At 38.7% G+C, this 27,736-nt stretch overlaps 1 protein-coding gene across 5 annotated transcripts in view; it reads left to right on the forward strand.

Moving 5' to 3' along the window:
* The window catches only part of TEAD1 (TEA domain transcription factor 1), a 217,956-nt gene that overhangs the window by 52,228 nt on the left and 137,992 nt on the right, over positions 1 to 27,736 (forward strand). The window lies entirely within an intron of this gene.

Genomic DNA, 27,736 nt, shown 5'->3' on the forward strand with positions numbered 1-27,736 from the left:
TATTATCTAACCCCACGTCCAAATAATTTATCACAGGGTCTTGCTGTATGCCACTCGTTGCTTCCTTCCAACTTGATGTGGAACCATTGTTATATTCTTGTTGAGAACATTTGTTGGATCAACTCTGTATCAGTCTAATGGGAGCAAATGCACCCTACTTTTTGTCATCTTCTTCAGTAGGCTCTAATGGGAGACTTTGCGGAATGCTTTACTGAAATCAAAGTACGTTACGTCCTTGGTGTTCCTGTGGTCATCTAAAGTGGTGACTCTTGTAAAAAAAAAAGAAGATTGAATTGATTTGGCATGATATTGTGTTGATAAACCCATGCTGTTTCCTTCTAAGCAATGCATTTTTCCCCCTAAATGCTAAGAAACCAACTTTCACTTCCAGAATTTTGCCCAATATTGATGTCAAGCTGACTAGGCTGTAGTTACCAAATCTTCTTTTTACAAATAATCATTATAAGGAAATCTCAAACCACTTGGACTTTGCAGGAAGAAGGAATAGTATAGCTCCTGGATAATGTAAAGCCAGGGAACCATTGAAAAGAAGAAACTGTTTCTATAATCATACAGGACATATAATGCTGACTTTCACTTGACAGGATTTTGACTCATTTAGCCCAGTGTTGTCTACGCTGACTGACAGTGGTTCCCTCAGGAATAAAGTGAAGGTTTTAGCTGGGCTGCCTGAGATTTCTTTAATTAGAGAATCCAGTTGAATCCTGAACTTAATGCATCTTGAAGCATATGCTATACCACACTCCATCCCCAGGTTTAGTAATGTGTAACACTGATTCCAACAACAGTTAGCCCATGCTGTGTTTACCTGCATTGAAGAAGAGATCCCCTCCCCTAATAAGTATTTAACTTGTGTGGGAGATGGGGGAGGAAGGTCACCTTGCATTAGGTGAGAATACAGTAATAGACAAAGCTATTGTTGAAAGTGAGGAGCAGTGTGAGAGGTGCACAGAAGTGAAAGCAAGTAACTGAAAGGTGGGGAGCTTTTGCCTTCATTGGGGATGGAAGCAAACACATTACAGGTAGTCCTTGACCTGTGACCACAATTGGGACTGGAATTTCCATCGTAAATCATTACAGTCATAAATTGAGTCACCACATGACTGGATCCCTTATTTTATGACTGTTTTTATGATGGTGGTTAAGCAAATCATGGGTCATTAAGCGAATCCAGCTTCCCCAATGGACGTTTTTTGCTAGAAACCAGCAAAAAAGGTTGAAAGTCATGGTCACGTGACTGCAGGACACTGCAGCCGGTTGTAAATGTGAGCCAGTTGTCAAGTGCCCCAATTGCGATCACATGACCATGGAGGTGGCATGACAGTCATAAGTGCAACTACAGGTCATAAAGCACTTTTTCTGAGGCTGTCATAACTTTGAATCATCGTTAGTCGTAAATCGAGGACTACCTGTAGCTGAGAGGCAACTGAGGACTCTTAAAAATCCAGATCCTCAGATGATGGAAAGTCTCAATAGACAGAGCAGCTCTTTACTGTGGAAGTGCAGCTTCTACAGGTGGCAGGGAACAAGAAGAGAATGAAGCTAACACGCTGATTGAACAGGAGCTAGAAGATCTGAGTATGTTTACCTGGGAAAGAAGCGGCAGAAATCATTTGAACATATGCCTCTATCAGCCAGGTTCTTTGTGGAAATCAGGTTGGTATCCCAAGGATTTTTCCCCAATTTCCTCCCCGCCAACAACATGTGTGCTGTAGGCTGGCTAAAAAGATATATTTCCTCGATAGCAGCAGTGTATCCATATTTTATTGAAAGTAAGAGCTCCTGAATCCAATGGGTCTTATTACAGAGTAAACATGCAGAGACCTATAGTGCTTAACCCAGGTTTCTATTTTCTCTTTCTTACGTGTATCCTTCTGCATTCAATGGTTTCTGAGTATGTGTGTAAGCAGATTGAATTTACATTAATTTTGTAAATGGGTTGTCTTATTTTATAGGTAACTCATTTTAATTCTGTTAATATTTAATATTTTGTCCTGGCCCTGCTTTTTTTTTTCTAATGTGGCCTATATATAAAGAGATGCATGCATGTGTGTGTGTGTGTGTATTTATATTTGTTGAGGGGAAATATATGCAGCATTGGATTCTGTGTGAGTTGGCAACCCCAGGTGATAATGAAAGGAAGCTGGCAGGGTAGAGATTTTTTGTGATGTTTATATTCTTTTTTTTTTGCTCTAACCTTCCTTGGCAGATAGAGAGTCATGTTAAATCTTCCTTTTGGAACATTAAATTAGGTTTGGGAATAGGATAGCATAGTAAGAACTAGAAAACTCTCATCCTAGTGTCTGTCTGGCTGTCTGGCTGTCTCTCTGTTTTGGTCTTTGCAGTAACCATTCACTTGCATAATCTTACAATTTCAGACATGACTCTTCCTGAATTTTGCATTCTCAGGAATTATTCATTGTGCAGCTACAACTTACCAAGCAATAAACAAACAAACAAACAAACAAACTCACCTTTGAAAGGGATACAGGAACATGTCTGTCTCTTGACTGTTGTTGGAATATTGCAGCCATGCACTGGCCAGTGTACAGAGCAAGGCAAGCAATGTTTTGGTCTACTCCAAAGCAAATAAAAATGTGTAGAGGGAGCAAGAGGCTTTCTCCCTTTACATTTTATTATGCATAAAATATTAATGCAATGTTGAACAGGTAATTTATATCCAGCCAGTTGCCATTTTGGAGTGTATTCTAAAACGGTCAGCAACAATGAAAAAACCAACTGTGATTGATAATCACATTTAGACTACCTCAATTGTAGATCTGGGATTAATCTTGTTGAAAATTGAAGGTCAGCAGTAAAGTCTGTGTAGTGTGTGCTTCAAAGGGAGCATTCAAGTGCTGTCTACTGTTATTATCCTTAAGAGGAATTTCAAAGTCTCCAGTCTAGGGTATCAAATAGGGGGATTACATTTACAAGAACAAAGACATATGGCTAAGGCAGCAGCTTGTTTATGTTAAACAAAACCTCTTTTAATTGGCTTTTTTTTGTTGAGTTTCCCTTCTGTGAACACTGTAAAAAGTTGAGTTGTATAATTTCTCATACAGTAGTGAAGATTTGTGTATCTTTAGGGTCATCAGTCCTTTAAGGGTTATTTCTTCAGAGTGATTAACAAAGGTAGATTTCACCCTGTTCATTTCTTATGATTTATGATTTATTTATTTATTTTTATCCTGCCTTTATTATTTTTACAAATAATTCAAGGCGGTGAACATACCTAATACTCCTTCCTTCTCCTATTTTTCCCACAACAACAACCCTGTGAGGTGAGTTGGGCTGAGAGAGAGTGACTGGCCCAAGGTCACCCAGCTGGCTTTCATGCCTAAGGCAGGACTAGAACTCACAGTCTCCTGGTTTCTAGCCCAGCACCTTAACCACTGGACCAAACTGGCTCTTATGGCTGAAGGAGGCAAGTGTTTATGTAGTGAGATCTCCATTGAGCCTTACTTTTTCTCCTCTCTTCTCCAACATGTATTCAGGCTTCATATTCGGGTCTTACAAGGAATGAAAATCCTTTGCTCTCCATGCAAGGAGCTTCTGTTCCCTTTTCCCTGTCTGCCTAGGCAAATATGGAAGATGGGCACAGTCCTTATCCTTCTCAGTGATACAAAATATCCTCTGATAGTCCTGTGAGTGAGGATGGGAGATAAAATGAGTTCTGTTCAGCTTTAGGAATACCTTTTGCAAGTGGATTCTGTGCCTGTAACAACTCAGGTGTAGATCCATGTTTGTCTCTTGATCTTTGAAATCTCTCTCCAAGGAAGCTAGAATGTGCCATTTCCCTTCTAAACTGAGTTAACTTTGTACGTGGAATTTCTGTTTCTAATCCTATCATTACACATTTTCATGTGTATTTTGAGTGGAGGCTTAAATTGGGGAGACAGGAGGAAAGTCTGATTGATTTTGAAGTGAAGCTAATAGATATACCTATGTAAGTCTACAACTTATGCTTTCAAGCTAGTAACTTATCTTAGATTGGCTGTGCAGTTGTACAAAAGAATTTGGGAACTGATACTGATGGCAGCACCTGAGTATATGTATCTTATCTATAAAATATTTGTGAGTGAAATATAATATTGATACAGATTCTGCTAATCAAATAATGGTCATGCTAGTAATAATGTATGAAGTATATCAGAACTACTGCAGAGTGGATAGAGCTAAACATTTGGCATAGCAAGCTATTTCATATTAATATTTGCTAAAACAAAAAGACACAAGCCTCTTCAAACTACTAGGGATGTAGTGGTTAAGGTGCTGGCCCAGAAACCAGAAGACTGAGTTCTAGGCCTCCCTTTGTCGTGAAAGCTGGCTGGGTGATCTTGGGCCAGTCACTCTCTCTTAACCCAACCTACCACGCAGGGCTCTTGTTCTGAGGAAAATAGGAGGCAAAAGTATACGGTATGTTTGCTATTGAGAGAGAGAGAGAGAGAATAACAACAACAACAACTGTGCAATTGAATAACAGTGTTGGAACTGTTCACAACGGTAGTAGTTGCGAAAACACAGTCCTGACCTGAATATAATTAAACATGGAAAGGCTTAGTTAGACCAATATTTTGTTTAACAGCTTTGTGCAATACTTCGTTTCAGGCAAGTAAATTTTGCAAAACAAAGTTTGCTAAATGTGAAATCAAATTTGGCATACATATAAGAAATTCAAGTTTTCCAAGGTAATAAAAATAACTTTTAAAGCTTTTATGAGTAGTGGAAATAATAAGAATACTTACTAGGCCCTTATATGACAAGACTTTTTTTTGGAAGGACAATCTTGAGAGGAGTTTTCTGAAAAGCAGCATTCCATCCATGTTTCATGAGACAAGAAAGAATTTCTGGAATTCACCTCTTTCACGAATAAGCATCCATCAACCACCACCACCACCCTTTTGCTGGTGTTTTCCCAACTTTCATAGAATGACACTTGCTGATCACTTCTAAGCACCACCAAAAAGGGTTTCAGATTAAATCAAGTAATATATGTGTAATAAAAAAGGTAGAAAGTGTAGCATTTTTAATTAACATTGCATCATAGCATTAAAAAATTGCTAATTGTTCCTTTAATCATGCCTACCCTGTGCATGAAAAAAAGTAAAAAAGTTATGAGTCTATGTGGGAGCATGTTTAATCTACAATATTTCCTCATGGATAATATCTCAAGATAGTGCTAAATGCAGGACATCCAAATACTTGAAGTTTTTCAATTTTTAAAAAATTTGTTTAATCTAAAAGCCACCCCAAGTGTGTAAACTGTTCTAGGTGAAGCTATAGTTCTGATTCTATTTGTAGAAAATAATTTGAAGCATAGGATGAAGGTTGAAGTCCTAATCAGAAAGCTTCGCAGTTCTGAGTTACAATTCATATAGCTTCTAGTACAACGTTTCTCAACCTTGGTGGCTTGAAGATGTGTGGACTTCAGTTCCCAGAATTCCCCAGCCAGTCTTGCTGGCTGGGGAATTCTGGGAGTTGAAGTTGATACATCTTCAAGTTGCCACGGTTTAGAAACACTGTTCTAGTAGTTTCAGATGTTTTTTTTATCTTTTTCAAACCCATTCCCTCAGGTATTCTCAGCTGCTAGAATTCAAAAAACAGTATGGCCAGTGTCCATGCTGGCTGGAAATACTGGAAACTGCAACTCCCAATATATTTGGAATACTAGCAAGACCATTATTGGTGAAACCATGGGCCGCTCTGTTCTTCATGTGGCAGAGAGGAAAAGAAACTTCTTTTATCCATGACTAGCAGTAAAGTCTGTAGCAGGTACTTTCTGCTAAATTCCAACCACCTTTCATTCCCTTCTTGTGTGTGGAAAAGTAGATATTTTTCCCCATGATATTTCTAGCTAAAGTAAAAGAAACCCTCTTATTATTGTATGTAAAGAAAGTGTCATGATTTCCCTGTTACCATTACTTGGGGGGTGGGGAGTGAGGTGTTATTACAGTTGTTGTTCATTCGTTCAGTCACTTCCGACTCTTCGTGACTTCATGGACCAGCCCACGCCAGAGCTTCCTGTCGGTCGTCAACACCCCCAGCTCCCCCAGGGACGGGTCCGTCACCTCTAGAATATCGTCCATCCACCTTGCCCTTGGTCGGCCGCTCTTCCTTTTGCCCTCCACTCTCCCTAGCATCAGCATCTTCTCCAGGGTGTCCTGTCTTCTCATTATGTGGCCAAAGTATTTCAGTTTTGCCTTTAATATCGTTCCCTCAAGTGAGCAGTCTGGCTTTATTTCCTGGAGGATGGACTGGTTTGATCTTCTTGCAGTCCAAGGCACTCTCAGAATTTTCCTCCAACACCACAGTTCCAAAGCATCGATCTTCCTTCTCTCAGCCTTCCTTATGGTCCAGCTCTCGCAGCCATATGTTACTACGGGGAACGCCATTGCTTTAACAATGCGGACCTTTGTTGTCAGTGTGATGTCTCTGCTCTTAACTATTTTATTGAGATTTGTCATTGCTCTTCTCCCAAGGATTAAGCGTCTTCTGATTTCCTGACTGCAGTCAGCATCTGTAGTAATCTTCGAACCTAGAAATACAAAGTCTTTCACTGCTTCTACATTTTCTCGCTCTATTTGCCAGTTATCAATCAAGCTGGTTGCCATAATCTTGGTTTTTTTTGAGGTTTAGCTGCAAGCCAGCTTTTGCACTTTCTTCTTTCACCTTCATCATAAGGCTCCTCAGTTCCACCTCGCTTTCAGCCATCAAAGTGGTATCATCTGCATATCTGAGATTGTTAATGTTTCCTCCAGCGATTTTAACTCCAGCCTTGGATTCCTCAAGCCCAGCATGTTGCATGATGTGTTCTGCGTAGAAGTTGAATAGGTAGGGTGAGAGTATACAGCCCTGCCGTACTCCTTTCCCAACCTTAAACCAGTCCGTTGTTCCGTGGTCTGTTCTTACTGTTGCTACTTGGTCGTTATACAGGTTCTTCAGGAGGCATACAAGATGACTTGGTATCCCCATACCACTAAGAACTTGCCACAATTTGTTATGGTCCACACAGTCAAAGGCTTTAGAATAGTCAATAAAACAGAAATAGATGTTTTTCTGAAACTCCCTGGCTTTTTCCATTATCCAGTGGATATTGGCAATTTGGTCCCTAATTCCTCTGCCTTTTCTAAACCCAGCTTGTACATCTGGCAATTCTCGCTCCATGAATTGCTGAAGTCTACCTTGCAGGACCTTGAGCATTCCCTTACTGGCATGTGAAATGAGTGCCACTGTTCGATAGTTTGAGCATTCTTTAGTGTTTCCCTTTTTTGATATAGGGATATAAGTTGATTTTTTCCAATCTGATGGCCATTCTTCTGTTTTCCCAATTTGCTGGCATATAGCATGCATTACCTTGACAGCATCATCTTGCAAGATTTTGAACAGTTCAGCTGGGATGCCGTCGTCTCTTGCTGCCTTGTTATTAGCAATGCTTCTTAAGGCCCATTCAACCTCACTCTTCAGGATGTCTGGCTCTAACTCACTGACCACACCATCAAAGCTATCCCCGATATTGTTATCCTTCCTATACAGGTCTTCTGTATATTCTTGCCACCTTTTCTTGCTCTCTTCTTCTGTTTGGTCCTTGCCATCTTTGTTTTTGATCATATCCATTTTTGTCTGGAATTTACCTCCAATGTTTCTAATTTTCTGGAAGAGGTCTCTTGTCCTTCCTGTTCTATTGACTTCTTCCACTTCCCCGCATTGCTTGTTTAAAAATAATTCCTTATCTCTTCTGGCTAACCTCTGGAATTTTGCATTTAATTGGGCATATCTCCCCCTATTGCTGTTGCCTTTTGCTTTCCTTCTTTCTTGGGCTACTTCTAGTGTCTCAGCAGACAGCCATTTTGCCTTCTTGGTTTTCTCTTTCTTTGGGATGTATTTTGTTGTCACCTCCTGAACAATGTTGCGAACTTCTGTCCATAGTTCTTCCGGGACCCTATCTACTAAGTCCAGTCCCTTAAATCTATTCTTCACCTCCACTGCATATTCCTTAGGAATATTAGTGAGCTCATATCTAGCTGATCTGTGGGTCTTCCCTAATCTCTTGAGTCTGATCCTAAATTGTGCAAGAAGAAGTTCGTGATCTGAACTACAGTCAGCTCCAGGCCTTGTTTTTACTGACTGTACAGATGTCCGCCACCTTTGGCTGCAAAGGATGTAGTCAATCTGATTTTGGTTTTGTCCATCTGGTGAAGTCCATGTATAAAGCCGTCTCTTAGGTTGTTGGAAGAGAGTGTTTGTTCTGCAGAGTGAGTTGTCTTGGCAAAATTCTATCAGCCTATGTCCTGCTTCGTTTTGTTCTCCCAGGCTATGCTTACCTGTAATTACAGGTGTCATTTGACTGCCCACCTTAGCATTCCAGTTTCCTTTGATGAAAATAACATCTCTTTTAGGAGTGTTGTCCAGTAGGTGCTACAGATCCTCATAGAACTGATCTACTTCAGCTTCTTCAGCATCTGTGGTTGAAGCGTATATTTGGATCACTGTGATGTTAGATGGCTTGCCCTGAATTCGAATTGAGATCATTCTATCGTTTTTTGGATTGTATCCAAGCACTGCTTTCGTCACTTTACTATTAATTATGAAGGCTACTCCATTTCTTCTGTGGTCGTCTTGTCCACAGTAGTAGATCTGGTGGTCATTTGATGTGAAGTGGCCCATTCCAGTCCATTTCAGTTCACTGACGCCCAAAATGTCTGTCTTTAATCTTGACATCTCACCAATAATCACATCCAATTTGCCCTGGCTCATAGATCTTACATTCCAGGTTCCAATGGTGTGTTGATCCTTAGAACATCGGATTCGCCATTCACCACCAGCACCATCGGCCGCTAGCCATCCTTTCGGCTTTGAGCTAGCTGCGTCATCACATCTGGGGCTAGTTGAACTCATCCTCTGTTCCTCCCCAGTAGCATTTTGACCATCTTCCGACTTGGGGGTCTCATCTTCCGATGGTATACTGACATATCTCTGGTTGTACTAATCCATTTAGTTTTCACGGCAAGAATACTGGGGTGGGTTGCCATTACCTTCCCCAGGGATCGCATTTAGTCTGACCTCTCTGTCATGACCTTCCCGTCTTGGGTGGCCTTTCACGGTTTAGCTCATGGCATCACTGAGGTGCTCAAGCTCCAGCACCACGACAAGGTAACGATCCTTTGCTGAAGTTATTACAGTACTGCCTGCTTTTTATAACATTAAACACCAACTAGCAGGACAGAAAGGAACTATCAGAGTTCGCTTAGATAACCAGGAAGGAAAGAAGCAAGCAAAACAAAGTAAGTTTATTATTTATTTATTTATGTATCAAACTTTATCACCACTCATCTCCCTCCCAAGGAGGGACTCTGCGTGGTTTACAATAAAAATTATGGGACTCTGTGCGGATTACAATAAAAATTATGGGCTTAGACTAGTGTATATGGAAGAAAGAAATGGAAGGAAGAAAGAAAATCTTATCCAATAAGCATGGATATGATTTGGAATTGTGAATGAGCCACCATAAATATTAGAAGTAGAAATTTATTTATTTATCAAATTTCATCATTGCCCATCTCCTCCAAAAGAGGGACTCTGGGCGGTTTACAATAAAGCTAAAAAAGATTGAAATACAATAAAAACAAAATATTTTCATGTCTCCTTGTATTATAGCAGATGCATTGCACTGTATTACAGCAGATGCGTTGTTTTCAGTTGTGTCTGTTTACCTTTTCTCAGGAATCGAGAAATTCTGGGATGTCGCTGAATTTGGAGGGATTTTTAGCATAAATGTTATTAATTTTCTTAAAAGTGATAAGTAACAGTACCTCCCACCCCTTGTGAATACAATTCAACCAGTTCAAACAAGACTAGATACAGTATAGAAAACTAAGGGTGAACAGGCTAACATGGTTGTGAAGAAAGAATGAAATTAAAATAGCAAATATATATCGTTTTCTACAGTACAAGACTGGTTGCATTTTTAGGCAAAGTACTACAAATCAATTTTTAAACAACAAATCGAACCTTGACCACACAGAATCACATTGCCCAGTCTTTCCTTTTTATTGATAAAGAGCCAATTCAAAGGCTGAGAATTGATATATTTTAAGGCAACCTTTGAAGTCCTTCAAGGACTGCATAATCACCTTTTCTGCTGCAGTCCAGGCATGATATAATCAAAACTCTTAATAAATGAGGTGGGATGGAGGGAATCTATATGTATGTTTGATCCAGGCCCAAATTCAGACAGGTTAGAGAGAAAATTCTCATTCATGGCTAACATTCCATTTTCCCCCCTTTAAAGGTCCAGGTATTTTTTACAATATCAAACCATGAAGCACTGGATCCTCTTGTGTCTAAGTAAGAGTTATATCCACATTTGGAGCAAGTTTAGTTCACGTTGGTAAATGCTGGCTGTCTCAACAGTAATACCACTTAGAAGTGAAAATCCTGCCCAGTTAATTTTATAAGGAAGCTAATCATTGGCCTAAATCATGTATAAAGTGATCAGCCAGCGCTGATTATTTAGCGCCTGCAAGTTTGGCAGTAAAGTAACCACAAAGGTTGCTTGCTTGTTTACAAAGAACAAGGAATGATGGGTCTGCCCCTTACATCTCTCTCCTCCCCCCCGCCCCAACATGTTCCCTTATGCCAGATATATTTGCTTAGTATCTTCCTCCCTTTCTTCTCCGCTACGGCTGTATTGCTGGACTTCTTAAAAGGGATTCGCACATAATATTCAGAGTGACAACCAACAAAGAGGAGGCAATAGACTGGAGCTAAACCATTGGGGGTTGTCTTCTGCCACTGGTGCAAGTTCAGGGCTAATGCTAATTTATTTCACACATTATCTTGATGGTGGCATCTCTGCCAAGAACCCCAACAATATAAGCAGGTGCCCATCTTCTTGTTTGGTGAGATGCTTGCTTGAAGCAGCACTTGATAATGTTTAGGGTGATTTTAACTGCATCTGGAAAATGACCTGAAAATGGTATTAAATTAGTCATGGGCCTCAGTCAGTGGTATATGGTATCCATTTCTGCAAAACATAGTGTATTTTATTCCCTCTAAATATATTCTTCTCTAGTAAAACATGTAGTTATTTTCCTGGCAATATGTCTAGGATGCTTTTAAAAGGCGCTCTTTATCTTTCTGCTGGACAAACTGAAGTTGACTTTATAAGGACATGACTTTATATCCCTGTTTTCTGTGATGATGCATTCAAATTGGTGCTTGTATAAACATGCAATGTTTGCTTGCTTTTTACTTCATGTATTCAGAATTGTAACATAAAATTGCAGAAAATTTCTCTTTCTAACTTACACTCAGCTGGAATAACTAATTTGAATGAGAATATAATACCTGCATGTAAAATTCCCTGCTTCAGTCTTCCATCATAAGAGCTTTCTTAGAAAAGAAACAAGATCTTTTTTGTCACGTTTAACCTCTCTGGTGATGAAATGAGTAAGAACACAACTTCTTAATTTGATGAACCAAAGTGTTACTTAACCTAACAAATTTAGAACATGAAATCTGCGGAATTGTGGATTTTAAGTTTCCTAAAATATAAAATAATTCTGTAATAATATCCTTGTATATTACTATTACTATTATAATATTATTATTATTAGTGGAAGTATTGTGGCTGAATTACCAGTATCTGTTATATGGATCATTCTGACCCCAACTGGTATTCCCAATGTCAGTTTTGTGTAGTTTAATAAAATTCTGATTGAACAGACTTGCTGAAAGGTCCATAGATTTAGAGGCAAATCCAGGAAAGGTGAATCCTGAAAAATGTGGGAAACATATGTGGCCCTCCAGATGTTCAGGCGGCATATAAAGTTTAATAATAACAATAATAATAATAGTGTCCTGATCCCTCAACATTGGCTATATTGGGTGATGCAGATGGGCACTGTAGTCAGTAACACTTGAAGAGCCATATGTTCCCCACTCCTAATCTAGTATTTTGTAAAGGCCTAGAAGGCAGCAGAATGTCACCATGAGGGATCAGGCAACATGTTTTATGATTTTATACTAAAGCTTTGAAAGAACACATCATGTATTATATTTTTAAACTATACACTAAACAGCAAGAGCAGAGACTAGTAATAGTTGTCAGAGAACCCTATTAATTCATTTTAACCCATATCAAAGACCTTTAGAAACACCCCATGGTTTCAGTTCGTGTTGCCTTCTCTCAAAAACTGTGATTGGCTATAATTCTAGAAAGCTCCAGTTTTTCTTCTGCACCAAGGTTCAGAAAGATTTTGATGTGTTGCACCTTAGGTTTTTTTTTTGCTGCTCTTGTTGTCCTGTTGTACAGTGAAAACTTGAGTGAATACCATTTTGTTTTGATTTGATATGTAGAAATAAGGATTCTGTTAAATAATAAAACCCAGAGGCTTGGGATGTTTTTCAAAGCTTCCAAAAATACTCTCAAATCCTGTGCCAAAGTTACTTCAGCCAAAATCCCCATGAAAAAAAAGTTAGCTGATAGAGTTTGGATCAAGTGTGCATGCCTATTCTATTAGCAGGACAAGTGAATGTTCTATATAATATAAAAAGACAAGTTCATATCACGTTCCTCAAATGCTTTATGTAGATGTTAAATAGCTTGGAGGAGCCTATAGGCCTGCCTTTCCATCTGGTGTTCTCCAGATGTCTTGAGCTGTAATTTCCATCATCTCTGTGCAACAGAACATGCCTAGTTCTCTGTGTAGATTATTCATTAAGTAACCAAAGAGGTCTTTGACTGATAACTGATTTATTCTGATTTCAGGCTCAAATTCAAATAAGTAAAATTTCATGATGGATAGTTGGAAGGATTAATTAAGAGAGCTGCATGACACAAAATGACAACGAAGTGGTAATGTTACCCGTCTGACAAGCTTTAAGAGAGATACCCTGTCCAAAACAAGTATAGTGCAGTGAATAATGGAATCTACAGTAAGTTTCCAGGGACTATTGTCTGGTTCAAATATGTAAACCTTTTAAGTCATTACCAGAGGCTGTTAATGAAACCTCAACGATATGACACTTGCAGTTTGCTGCAGTTATGTATCAGCCACCACCTTGGATGTTACATTTTGTTATTTCTGTCAACGTTGCTTTGTTCATCATCATCACTGCTCCTATATTGTCTCCCTTCAATTCTCCACTTCTTCCTCTCATGCTGTTTTCACTGCCACACGTCTCTTCTCCCAGCACCTTCATCCATGTAAAACCATCACCATTTTATCTTTGATGCTTTGGCTAATTCTGTTACTGTCATCCAAAATCCCATAGATCTAGTATGTGTAGGAGAGGGAAAAGGGAGGCAATTGTTTTACAGTTCCAATTCTCTTATATGTATAAACTTTCTCCTAGGTTGAATCATTTTTTAACTTCTAGGAGCTGCATGGGACTTACAAGCATAGGGTAGCCACTTTTGACTCACGTATAGATATGGCACTTTGATGGTTTAACAACTGAACTTTTGAACAAATGAAGTAGAAAATCAATTGAAACTTCTAGGAAGCTCCCAGTAATAGAGATGAAGGCTTGGTAACCTTTTCTCCCTTGTTAGCACTGATTGTAATTATTTGCAGAACTTGTGAGTTTAAGGTGAACTTTGTTTACATGTGTAAGACAGGCAGGCTGCTGAAAAAGAGGTGTATTCCATAGTTTTGTTAGACTGAGGCATAGTTTCAAAGATAGGAATTTCGTAGGATGTGTTTCACTAGAATTATAAGAATAATTAATGCTGATGTTTGCAGTTTCTATCATTGTATGGGATAAAGAAGTCCAGTAAAATTTCAGAGGCCCCTGTAAACCTCTTAAATCATGCCTGGGAAACTTCCTGATGCAGATCAGTCAGTTGTAACCATGCTGAGCCAACTGTAAAAGCCAAAATTCCATGACAATAAAAAGGCAGTTTTCTTGGAAGAAGTTGCAGAGATTAAACATTTACTGGGCCATGGTGGATTCAAAACTATCAAGAAAGTTATTTTTTAAAAAAAGCACATTTCAGATTGTAAAATCATGTCTCTATTCCCAGCGGTATTCACATATGTAAAATACATGTTTCCATTAAGAGTTGCTGTACGGTACAGAGCTGGGGATTGGCACTGCACTGAAAGAACAATCTCAATTTTAAAAGATTGTTGTATGAGAATGATCATTCTGTAGACTTGGATATAAGCAAGGTTGCCTTCAATATGCAGATTATTCTTGTATTTAGAGTATCTCTGTGCCACTCTTAATGAATATTAGTTTAATTTGATATTGTTACTCCTAGGAGTAGCTACTCCTCCTTGAAGAAGGAGAACCTTTTTTTAAAGCCTACTTTTAAGATATCTGTCTGAGTCTTTAAAACTATATATACTGTGTGTGTGTGTGTGTGTATATACACACACACACACACACATAAAGTATATATATAGAATTGAAATAATATCAACTTGGAAGACTATTACATATTATATATTTTTAATATATACTGGTATGTTTTGTACTCAAATGAAAATAAAATGAGAATGTGAAGCATGTATATTATAACAAAGTATCTAGGACTTTTCATAGCAGTTGATTTCTTGGATCAGACCAGATTTCCATTTATTTTAGTTCCCAGTCAGAAGTTTGTCCTCTAAGAATAATGGGCTATAGTAGCTGCTTTGTAGTCCATATATAAGTTCTGTGGCATCCTTGTATCCTGCCTCCCAATGATGAAGATTCCATTTTAAATTATCATAGATAATATTCATCTCCTACCAGGATGTTCTTTTATAGGCATAGATAAATATACATGGATATTGACATGTGCAGGGTCTTATACACACATGCTTGAGTGTCATTCCCACACATTAGATAGAACAGAATGTTTATATCTGTGACAAATGCAGTCTATAAATGTATGATATGTGGAAGGCAAGAGTTGTCCAGTCTTCAGAATAAGAAGTATAAATAATAAAGAAATTAGTGACTCATTGATCCAAATAGACATTTACTCACATTCAGTAAAATATGCTTTTCCTAAACTGAGGTTTTCATATTGTATCTAATCATATAGAAAGTATCTTTATTATTACATACATTGTATAGAATATATGCTGCCGTAGATAAAATGATATAAGCACAAAAGGAATATTTGTATTTCTTCTTATAACTGGAATCTGAAATGTTTACAAATAATAGTGTAGTTACAAAGGAACTGATAAGTTTAAGAGAACAGCCAGATAATTACTTCTCTGCATTGTGAAAAATCCATAATATTATACAGTACTTGTAGGAAGTCACACAAGAACATCAATACAATGGTAGTTGTGTGTGTAGCTCTAATGCTTATATTTCCATCATAAATCTAGTTTTTGGTTTAGTTTATGATCTAGAATTGCTTCTTTGTCTGAAATCAGCAGATATGTACTTTTTACCACCAGCTGATTTTACTACTTTTTTTGTAAAAAGGTAGCCTAAAAATGGGATGTGGTGGCACTGCGGGTTAAACCGCTGAGCTGCTGAGCTTGCCGATTGGAAGGTCGGCGGTTTGAAACCGCGTGACGGGGTGAGCTCCCGTTGCTAGTCCCAGCTCCTGCCAATCTAGCAGTTCAAAAACATGCAAATGTGAGTAGATTAATAGGTACCGCTTTGGCGGGCAGGTAACGGCATTCTGTGTAGTCATGCTGGCCACATGACGACGGAAGTGTCTATGGACAAACGCCGGCTCTTCGGCTTTGAAACGGAGATGAGCACCGCCCCCTAGAGTCGGACGCGACTGGACTTAATGTCAAGGGAAACCTTTACCTTTACTAGCCTAAATATATTCTACCTCTAATGGATTATTCTACCTCTAATGGATTATATCATGTTTTTAAGTAAATTCAACTACTGTTCAGTAAATATTATACAAATTTAATATGTACAAGTTCATGAGGCTATTTATCTTGCAGTGAAGGATAAACTTCACCCAAATCAATAATCTGAGATAATGACTCCTGTATATGTGACATAATTGGCATGCAAAATGTTGGCATTGGGTTGTAGCCATGGGTTGCATGATGTGAAGGCTATTTATTCAATCATTCTTCTTCTAACTTCCTTTCACTTGCAATCCCATGTTCCCCTGCCTCTCCCTTTCCTGAAAAATAGTGGGGACTATTTTAAATGAGGTTTTTGAAAGAAAAAATAAATTGCTGTAAAATTAAAGCATTGGATCTGGGCTACTTTATTTTAGTTATTTATAATTATTTTTTATTATTTCAACTGGTGTGCTGTTCCATTTCCAGAGACTCCAAGCACCTTGCAAAATATCAATATATTGATATATCAATATAAAATAATTTAAGACAAAACCATTAATAACAACTATAGTTCAATCAGCTAGATATGCCACAGTTTATGGGGCAGCATGCCTTCCTGAAGAGCCATGCCTTCAAGGCTCTTTAAGAACATAGTAAGGAGGGAGTAGGCTGGATATTACTTACTCTACTGCCATTCTTTGCCTCTCACCCAAAGGGTGGCTTGTTACATCCAACAGTTCCCCCAGTCCATTCGTTTACCAGCTCTGAACAATTCCATCACTACTCTGACCAGTTCACCCACTTCAGCTCTTCACATTCTCCTTCCAACAAACAAATTGTCTTCTTCATATCTTGAACAGAACCGTACTTAAGTGCCTTTCCACTTCTCAGTCCTTACCTCCCATTCTGTGGCTGTGTGGCTGTGGGCTGCCTCATAATGGTAGGACTCTTTCTAGTAGTCACTCTTTCCACCCTCATCTTTGGAAATATGCCTGGCTACTGCAGCAACTGCGGTGTTTCTCCTCCAACTATTGGCAGTTGGCAATGTTCATGCTATATGAGTGGACCCATCACCAGAACAGCATTGCAGGGCTTTTATCTCAGGGGCTTGGACCTCTGTCCAGCACTAGCCTCTAGCAGCCACCACCAGACTGCTACCACCACCATCTCCACACCATCCAGACAGAATTCACTGTTAGGCACCATTCTCTGGCTGCCAGTGGCCACAACAGACCCCAGTTCTTTTGGCCTCTCTCCTTGTTCTTATTGCAGCTTGGTTTTTCCTCTTGCCCACTTTTCTCCTTTTTCTACGCTCATTCACAACCAACAACCTTTCCTAATTCAAACATGCATTCCTAGTTCTCAAGCTAACACTTTCTCTGTTTCAGTCACTTTCTCTCAATAACTTCAGATTGGAAACTTATTTCTATTAGATAATTACACACCATAGCTCTTGATCAGAAGTTCACTGTTTCTAGATTGAAACAAAAGTCTCCTTCCCAAAGATATCACATCTATTTATAGAATCACTGAAAATAGAACGTATCCTTTTCAGAATGTATTAGTTCAAGTCCATATTAATAGAGCTATATTTAGCATTAATTTCACTGTCAGTGGATCAGCAGCTCCTTTGTCTGGTCAAGTCACATTCAAGGATTTCCACTTCCTCATCTGTTCATTTATAGGTGTGTTCTACTGTTTCTACTGTTTCAAAGTCTAAATAAAAATTGCAATTAGATTCACACTTTTGAAACACACATTTTGTAATGTTTTTTTTTTCCAAAATACATACTAGAAAATATACAATTGTTTTGCTGAGACAGATGCTTCATGTGGAGAAGGGCTAAATTCAAGGGATAGCTGTATTCTGAACTATGCAGTAGTGTATGAGTTGCAGGCAATTTATTCTGGAATGTGCAAAGATGGAATTCCTGTTCCATTCCTGATTATTTGGTTGATAATCTAAAAGAAATTCACATTTTCCTAGACTCCCTATTTTTCTCTTATTCTTTAGAAGTTGCAGGTCCCTGTTAAATTGTTTCTGTCTTCTTGTGAACAATTTACAGATTGTTAAATTAGTTGCTTGTTAATTTTAAACTCTTTCCTTTTTTCTAATGCTAGCTAAGCCTGGTGGTGCAATCACTCCTGTCCCAATGCACAGCCAGTCAGCCAGTGTTTTCCTCCAGCCTGTGAGCTGGCAGAAAAATTTTAGGCCAAATAAGGTGCATTGCTTCTCAAGCTGGCAAGTGGTGCTGACCATACTGGTTTAATGCAGAACCAGTTAAAGAAAATGATTAGTGGATTCCACAGCTTCAATTTTCCTCCCATCAAGTGTCACCTTCTGATGGAAAAAACTACTACCAATTGCATTAAACTTCTTTTTTTAAAAAAGTTTAATACTCTTTTGAAAAAGTTTAAATGTTTGCATATAAGGAACCCACATAAGACCTGGCAAGCGCTGCAGAAGTTTCTGGTCAGGGAGATGACTTTGTGGAAGCCAGGTTTCCAGTCTGTCCTCCAGCACAAACCAAAATTGCCATGGAGGGCAGCTCCCAGCAACTGGAGTGGAGGAGGCATGCCTGCAGCAGCATTAGCTGGCCTTTAGGGACTGCGTAGGTCACCAACCACATTCTTGTTGAAATATGATCGATTCTGTCCATGGCAAAAATTGTATTGGGAGAAGAGGGAGAACACTACTTGAAAACTGAAACACATACTGTACAACTTTTAAGTTATCTCAGCTGTGGTCTGGAGATGAGATGAAGGCAACGTCATGAGAACACGGAATATAAAAGGTTACTAGGGTGTCCTGTGTTGCCTTCAGGGGATGTGAGGATAAAGCCTTAGAGTAGGACAGATTTACACATATTACTCATGTGGCTTAGAACCTGTTTAAGGAAGAGATACTTTTAATATTTGGAAGGAGCTACCTAAACTATTGGCAGCATCTCTCCATTTTGACGATTATTAATATTATAATTGTGAGTATGTTCAAGCCTTCTCTCTCATTCATAATGTGCATAGAGACGTCACTTGTCTTATCCAACATGGTTATATGTACTTGAGCGCTGCACAGTTGGTTGCAGGAGTTGCATTTGTATCCCAGCCATGAGGGATAGTACTAGGAAAAAGAAGTATCTAAGAGCCTTGGAATTAGACAGGTAGAAATTTAATCAAGTAGCCTCTGTTTCTTAGTCTTCGGCTGATTTTTGGAACCCCTTTGTCCTTTCCTTGCTGCTTCATTTATTTATTTACTGCAATGCCTTTTTGTTGTCTCTTTTCTCTGAGTCGCCAAGGTTTCACAATCCTGGTGAATGCCAACAGAGTTATTTTTATAGTAAGCCGATACCTTGAAAACAGAGCTAAACTACATAAGCAATGAGGAGATGAAACAAGACTGACCACATAAATCTGAGCTGGTGACAGAGGGTGGTTCACTGACAAGTGATAACTGCAAGGGAAATGTAGGCAGAATACATAAACTATGATATTGGGTTTGGTGAATATCATTGTTGTTTGCAGAAGGGGAGATTCTTAAAAACAGCACTTTAAAATCACAGCACTATGAGTTGGTTTCTCTGTAAGGCAGTTGCTCAAGTAAATCAATGTTCCTAATGGGGGTGTAATACTAGAATTTTCTCTGTGATTACCCATGGTTTGAATATCTACATGCTGAGGGTACAAGATTGTGGGAGATTTTGCTAGTACTACACATGATGTATTTGTGCCCCTGAATGAAGCTGATAACCTATTTGCCCCTTGGTGAGTTCGTGCAGAAGAAAATGCAGGATAAAGTAAAAGAGAACAAGAAGCATAGAATTTAATAGCAGTGGATTTTTGGAGGCAATCTTTTTACTGCTGAAAGCATGAATTCACCCTCTCATCTCCTAGGAGCACATCATTAGTGGACTGTACCTTTGCAGCTAATGAAGATGATGTTATTTCCTGATCAATGAACATTTCTCTCTCTCTCTCTCTCTCTCTCTCTCTCTCTTTCTCTCTCATGGTACAGCTAACCAAGTAAGACTTAATTAAATTTGGTAGGTAATTACACTCTAATAATGCCTAATCTTTTTTTATTGGCTTTGTTCTCTAAATGTTTTTTTAAGTGTCTCTGCATATAAGATGACCTTACTAAAGACAAAATTCCAGATTACGAAAGGTGCTGCAGAGCCAGGGTTGAAAACCACATTGAAGCCATTTGCCATTCGTTCTTTCGTTTTTTTGTTTTTTTTTAATATGTACCAGAGAACACAGTGGATGGAACAAGATACTGTGATACCCCATATGTGCTTGATGTTTCTGATATTTTTTTGTTGAGGGATCTTGTTTTTCACATATTTAGGTGTGTCAAGCTGGTCTAATGGTTCATGTGCCTTTCTTCTTTGGTTTCTCACTGGAGATCTGTGTGAAAACATACTTCCAGTATTTGTTGGTCTGCCACCGATTTTTAGCAGTATGATCTTATGTTTCCAGGGTCCAAAAAAAGGCTGTAGGTAGATGATGAAATGCCTGGAGCTTTTCTAATGTTATGGACTTCATAGTATCTTCTGGAAGAGTCCTAGGGTACTTTTAAAGATTATCAGGAGGCCCACAACTCGAAGTTCAATAATTGCCTGCAGATTTATGGAAAGGAAATAGCTTGCATAGTGCTGCTGCTGTTAGTTTTGTTTTGTCTTTGCCTGCAATATCTAGACCTGCCTTCCCCAAGTGGCATCCTCCAGGACTTCAACCCCCAGAATTCTTACCTGATCTGGAAGTTCCTGGAGTTGCATCCACAACACACCAGGAAGGTAGCAGTTTGAAGTTGCTGAACTAGATTCAGTGGAGTGTTGAGCATGGTCTAGGGCAGTTTTTTTCAACCTTAGCAACTTTCAGTTGTCTGGACTTCAAGATGCTGGCTGGGGAATTCTGGGAGTTAAAGTCCAGACATCTTAAAGTTGCTAAGGTTGTGAAACACTGGTCTAGGGCATAGTGTCTGCTCATCTGGACCAAAGAAAATCTGTTGCAATTTTAACATGAATTTAAGAGCTCAGATATGGCATAGAATTAAATGCACAGAGATTCAGTTAGCACAGAATGCTGTACATAAAATATCAGCAGATAAAACATTTCTTATTTAGTATATTTATTTATTCTATGGTAATATATCAACAGTTCTACTTGCAACAGCTGCATGATTGTGGAAGAAGACACAGCTCCCTTAATGAGACAAACAGATGCTTCATTTGAACTCTTGTACATTCCAAAACACTATTTCCAAATCAGTTCCAAAACATTGCATAGCTTTAATGCATATTACTACATTGCCAGTAGTGATCCTTAAATTATTAAACATATATACGGATTGGATATTTTTCCTTAGCTTTACAGGACTGATACATTTGGTTTTCTTTGTATACTGCAAAACTGTTTTGGGGGTTGGGATATGGGTTGAATCTATTCTGTTTTCTTTAACTGTGCTTTTTAATGAGGGTATGTAGAGGGTATGTAGAGGTCTGGCTTGGTTATCCTATTGTTGTGGAAATAAATAACTTGCTGAAGGGCTGCTGTAGCAACCTGTTCTTGAAATATTGAATACAGCTGGCAGGTTCAAAGCATGGCTGACCCACTTGGTTGGCAGGCTGCCAGAAGGCTTATATAGCTATCAAGTGTAAGACTGAGCTTTTGCACCTCTTTGCACCTGCTGCTGGAAGGCTTTTCCCACCCATGTGCAAAGCGTAGATTGGGATTTGTGGACAGCTGCTAGCAGCAGAATCTAGTTTTTTTGTCTTGCTAGGGAGATATAGCCCAGGGCACCGTTTGTGGGTGAGTTCAGAGATCATATCTACTCATTTTGCAGCAATCATATTTCAGCACTAAACCATAGTTTGTGCTTTCAAATGTACAGGGAAGTACACGGTATAGACAGGATCGCTTGTCCTTAGAACCCTCTTTCATCAAATTACTGTGTCTTTCCCAACTGCTATCCGTGGCATAAAGGTCTTCTTTGCCTAGAAAGCTTTGAGTCATTCTTTGCATTTTTTATCTTTATGTCCCTTGGCAATCCTCTTCTCAGCCATTTTTATAGTACCAGTAAAAATGTCCCTTGAATATATGGCAAAATCAATGTAAAGTCTTTTTAATTCTTCTGTACTGGTCTTTTCCCAGTCCTACCTGTTCTCTCTGGATCTGTGCATGGCTGCACCTGTTCAGAGTGGACAATGGTAGGTCCAACTGGCTTACACTTTCCAAAAGCTTTTCCTGGCTAAGTGCCATAAGTTGCCCTTTCCAATGTGTGTTTCATGCAGCTGTTCTGCACAGTTTTTTGTGACTTCCCAACCCAACTGTGACAAGCATACTAGGTGGTTGTCATCACCTTTATGGCTCTTCTCTAGGATTTTTACATTTGCCCAATGCATAGTAATTCAGAAAACCTGAATGCTCCTGCATGCTTAGGTAAAATGTCAAAAGCCAGCCATTTCAGGAATACTCATGTATATTCATTAATCCATGGTAATATTTTTCTTTCAGCCTCCTTATGTAGTAACATTATCACAACCAAGTGGAAGGGCCTTAGTTGTGGGCCAAAATTGCTGGTTTTGGGGTGCCTCATCTGGGACTGTATATTTTGTGCTCTGTATACATCTGCCCTCTAGAATCTGTCTAAGACCCATGGCCAAAAGTGTATTCTTAATAAATCCATTTGTTCATTTTGATCACAAGGTATTCATTAATCAATTACAGGAGCAGGCATTATGTTCTGGCCCTACAAGAAGACAGATAACTGCTTACTGTCCCTTTGGGGATCTCTTTAGTGATGATCCACATGACTGTGTTGCATGTCATCACCATCCTTCATTTGTAGGATAAGAACAAGAGTAGGAATAGAGGCTACAAAAACTCAGATTTTTTTCTTGCAGCATAGTAGAGCATCACCATGAAGTGTTGGAGGAAAGAGTAAATATCTGAACTATGCTCTCTTTAATCCTATGCATTGTGATACAATCACTTCATCTCATTCTGCCATGGCAATTACCATGGCAGTTAAGGAACTATAATAGAAGGGATCTTTGTACAACCCTATTTCCTTCCTATGAAAAATGGGAACAGTTTCCATAATTTTCCCATACCGCTTTGAGAAAAGAATGCTAAATACTTACAAGGAAGTGATGAGGAAGAAGAGTGTAGGGTTTTCTTCAAGGGCCTTTTTGCGGCCCTTGAGAGCCTAAATGTTAGCCTTGAAAATGTAACACAGTCCTTCAAATATATCTTGATGTAGACTATCTCATATGAATTATCTGCTTTACATTTGTTCATGTCATGAATTTCAAAGTGCAGGAATATTTTGGAGTCAGTGGAAAATATTTCCTAAATGCAAATCAAATCTGGAATTTGGCAACATGAGTCCTTCCCCAACCTGGCACTTTCCAGATGTTTTGGGCCCTACAGCTCCTCAAATTCCTAGCTAGTTGGCCATGTTGAAAATTATTTAAACAAACAAGAAGGGAAAAAATGAAAAGAACCCTTTTAAGTTTTTTGGTGTAGTGAAGGAAACTTTTTTTTTTAATTCCACATAATAGAAATGTACTACAGCCAGAAACTATTGGAGGACGTCTGTGAAGACTATATAAGGAAAACACTGTGTAGAATGTATTATTTGCTCCTTTATTGTCATATTTTAATTCTATTGAAGAAGAAACTGCAAACTGGAATGCTTCATTGATGTTTAAAATTATTTAATCACATTGGCTGGAATTATCCTTGGAAGCGATTGACAGAACTGTGGGAACAAGGTTTCAGTGTTCAGAAATGCCCCTTGAGTGTATCATGACTTCCATCAGTGCTAATAATGTTTGCCATTTTCATATATAAGCTTTTGCGTGTTCTAGACTCTTCTGCTTGTTTCAGATTTGTAACAGGAACCCCACGTGCTTGAGCAGCATTAGGTCAAATTACAGAAACACAGACAAGAGGGAAATAAATGATTGTTATTCAAGCCATGTTTCTATCAGTTATAGTTTTTGTTGAATTATGGGAGTAAACTGCAGACATGGACACCCCCCCCCCCTCCAAGGTTGCTGGAATGAAGAAAAAGTAAATGTTGTTTCTTCTTTTTTGGAAATAAAAAATCCAGCTCTTAAAACAATCCTGCTTCAATCTTTAGGCAAAACAGTTTTTAAATCAATTACATAGCTTTTGTTTTCTCTGTCTAATGGTACAAAAGGTGTGTGTGTCTAAAATAATTCTTCTTTAAGACATGTACTGAAAAGGCACCTAAAAATGATTTATTTTTGTTTCTCTGGACCCTTAAAATAAGAGGCTTGTAAAGCCATTTATCTGAAAACTGACATCATTACCTGATTCTACTTTGCAGGAACAAAAAGGTGCTTCTGATCCTTGGTTTTATTCAAGCCTGTGGGTTTCCCCCAGAATGGGTGGCATCCCAGTGCAGGGTGCTAAAAGTAATTAGAGACCTAATGATAAAAATGGCAAACTTTGCGTTTAAACTGAACATTATTCTAATTTATTAATATTGCTTTTAACTAAGTGTTGCTGAGGCTACAGTTAAGGATTTTTAATAAAGCAAGAATCAGAAACTGGGCTCTGTTAAATAATTAATAAATGATATAAAAATCTGTAGTTGATAGCTTTTATTAATTGGAAATAATTTTCTTGATCAGGTTAAATACCGTTGAACATCTTTGCCAAGTGTTTGCCACGATGATTTGCAAACACATGTTACTCTGCAGGTAGAGTCTGTGTGTTTGTTAGCAAATGTAGCATCTGGTAATAAGACCAGGTCATAAACCACACTGATTTGTATATGTTGAAGCTATAACCAGTTAGATAAAGCATTTGTTCAAGTGAGAACATTAGAAAATAGAACTTTTAGTTATGCTTTACTGGACTTACCTCTTTGTATTTGAAATATAAAGAAATATAACAGGAATATCCAGAACAAGTCAGCTTACATAAACTTTTTGTATAAAAAAATATAATTTCCTTTTGTGAGAATGCCTCAGTTTTGGCAATGATTTAAAAACTTTCTAGTTACAGAGAACCTGAACATTTTTTTAGCAATATGATGGCCCAAAAAGATCCTCTGCCCCACCTTGTAGGCTTTTCAAAGAATTAAAGCAATTAAAAATGATACATTATTTTCCCAGACGTTCCCAAAACAAAAAGGTGATGTGGATGACAAAATGTTTTTCTATCCTTTCTGATAGCAAACAATGGGGATTGAGCTATTTTTACCAGCTAGTTCGACCTGCCTGGCTAACAATAGGTTACATATCGACGAAGTCATGTTAAAATAAATAGGACAAGTTAATTATTAGCAAGCCAAGCCTCAGTGATTTGCATGTGATTGAAGTGTGGCTTATTAGGGGTCCAATCCAGCAATTGAAATGAATGTAGAAGTGAGAGCCCCAATTCTCATAAAGGTCCAGTTCGCAACATATGCAAAAGAAATGATGGAGAATGGAGTGGATCTGTTTGTGACAGGGATTAATGTTTTGCATTTCCAGAAGCAGCCTAGGAATCCAAATATTTCAGGGAAAATATTAGAAGGGAAAAAAAAAAGCTAAGGCAGAGATAGGAGACTGTAGAGGATGAAGACCTAAGATATTAGATGCTCTGAAAATATTTGGATTGCACAGTAAATGAAAAACAAAATTGTTTTAAATTATTTGTTTTAAAGACTGTCAGGTTTCTACTATGAGATCAAAAGCACTCTTATGCAAATTAACTAGCTGAAGCTGTTTAGATCTGTGTTTGAAGGTAGTGTTTTTTCCACTTTTGGAATCTAAATTCAATTAATATGAATGTACATTCACCTGAGGTACATTATGATCTTGCATTTGCAAATCTATATACTAAAACTCTTGTGTCAGTTCATAACCTTTAGTTGGGAAAAATGGTGGGCATTTTTGAACCAAGGTACCTCAAATGGGCTAACATACAGAATGCGTCCAAAATCCGGGACCCGTTACTCCCATGGGATTGAAATTTGGCAAAGTTGTGGCTGCTGAGCTGCTGTGCTGCTGAGGTCACCTGATTGTCATGGGCATATCCTCAACCTCTTTCCTGCCTCCCTCTGGCCCCTGCGCCCAATCAGCTGGTGGCAAGCCCTGATGGCCAAGCAGCCATTGGTTGCTTTGGAACCAAGGCTGAAACTTGAAACCTCCTATGGCTGTGGGTGGCAAGGGAAGGATGAGGGAGCGACTCAGATGCCTGCTGGTGAGGTAGGGCTGGCTGGGGGTCATTGGTGGTCAATGGGTAAGCCCTCTTCCTGCCAGGTGCAGTTTACCTCATGGTTCAACTTTCCCTTTGTTCCCTCTCCCCCCACAAAGTGGCAGACAGTTCTTTGGGTCAACCAAGGAGGAGGAGGCTTCACCGGGCTGTCCCAAGGGTTGTGGCAGGAGGGGAAACAGCACAAGCCTATATTATATGTTGAAAGAAGAATGACCCAACGGGTCATAGGTTGTTTAGTTTGTATTAAAAATACTCAACTATGTTATCCACCTGGTTTGAGTTGTGGTGTACATAAATAATTTATACTTTTTTTTAAAAAAGCACCCTGAAACTGAACATAGAAACATTTTAATATTGACTTTTCACTCATAAAAGTGTAATAGCCATTTAAAAACTGAATGATGCAAAAGTTACTTTTGCACAATACCGGTGAATCACTCCAGATTAAAATGCAACTAGCAGAATGGGCTCTTCATACATTGAGCTGAGCTTGAAGCGATTCATCACCAAGTTCTCTGGAAATAAACAGAAGCTATTTATTTGTTGCAAAACAGGATGTTTGCATCTGTAAAATATCAGCATTCACGCAAATGAGGAATTTGTTTAAGGCTTTGTTCAGCTCCAGAGAACTTATTTGTACCCAGTAGGCTTGTTGTGGCCAGTAGCTCTCTGGTACACTAAGTATTGTTTGGCCCATGTAGGAGTTTGTTGCTGAGTTCTCACTCAGGAGGAGTCCATGCCATGCTGCAACTTTTGCTCTGCTTTGCAGCCCCTCACAGCTTACCTCCTCAACACACGCTCCACCTTCTTTGGTCTGCCTTCACCAAAGCCCAAGGAGGTTTTGGGACAGGCACATGGAATCTGCTTCTGACATTGGCAAATGGCAGGTGGGAATTGAAATGCCAAGAGAACATAAAGAGCTTCATTGGAGCAAATCAATTTATCTCTGCTTCAATGAGAATTATGTTTCTCCAGGACACGTCTCTTCATTGAGGCAAATCTACATCGCTTGCAGAGGGTTAATTCAAAATATGCAGCAGTGTTAAACAAATGATCTGGTCTATTTCTCATATTTTCCTCTGTATCCTGAAAAAAGAGGGGAAAAAAACTTTCCTACTTCTTCCCAGATCTTTCATCTGGATTTTTTTTTCCAAAAAGGGTGTGAAAATTTGAGCAAACATTTCTGGAAGCTATCTTTTACATTAGTCTTAGTCTATCCATGTATGTTTTGTCCCTAATAAGAATCAGCAATGCTTCAGCAGGTTGAGATAAATTCATTCCTGGTGCTTTTGCACTGTCTTCTGTAGGCTTACCACTGTGAAGCCCTACTGATGCAGCAGATTTTTGCCTAGAGCACACCTTTATATCAGCAGTACATTTTCCACAAATACAAGAGAAACGATGAAATGTCTGTGAGCCCAGTGGACTTAGCAGGTGCTGTCATGTTAGATTATTTCTTAATAAATTGACTGCACATCTGAAGCAAGAGCCATCTCTTGTTCCATAGTTGATACAGATACAAAATCTGGTCTAGTTGTCCTTTGTTTGCATTATCTGAGTTATTTTTAAAGGTTTAGTCACTTTCCTGTTTCTTCAGTCACAAACTGCCATTCAGAGGTAAAATAAAGAAAGTGCGATATACTGGTTTTCCATCTGTGTCAAAATCCCTTGGTCATCTGAGATGAATTAAAATAATTTTAAAAGAGAAATGT

This window comes from Candoia aspera, chromosome 1, assembly GCF_035149785.1.
Source record: "Candoia aspera isolate rCanAsp1 chromosome 1, rCanAsp1.hap2, whole genome shotgun sequence".
NCBI classification, from domain to species: domain Eukaryota; kingdom Metazoa; phylum Chordata; class Lepidosauria; order Squamata; family Boidae; genus Candoia; species Candoia aspera.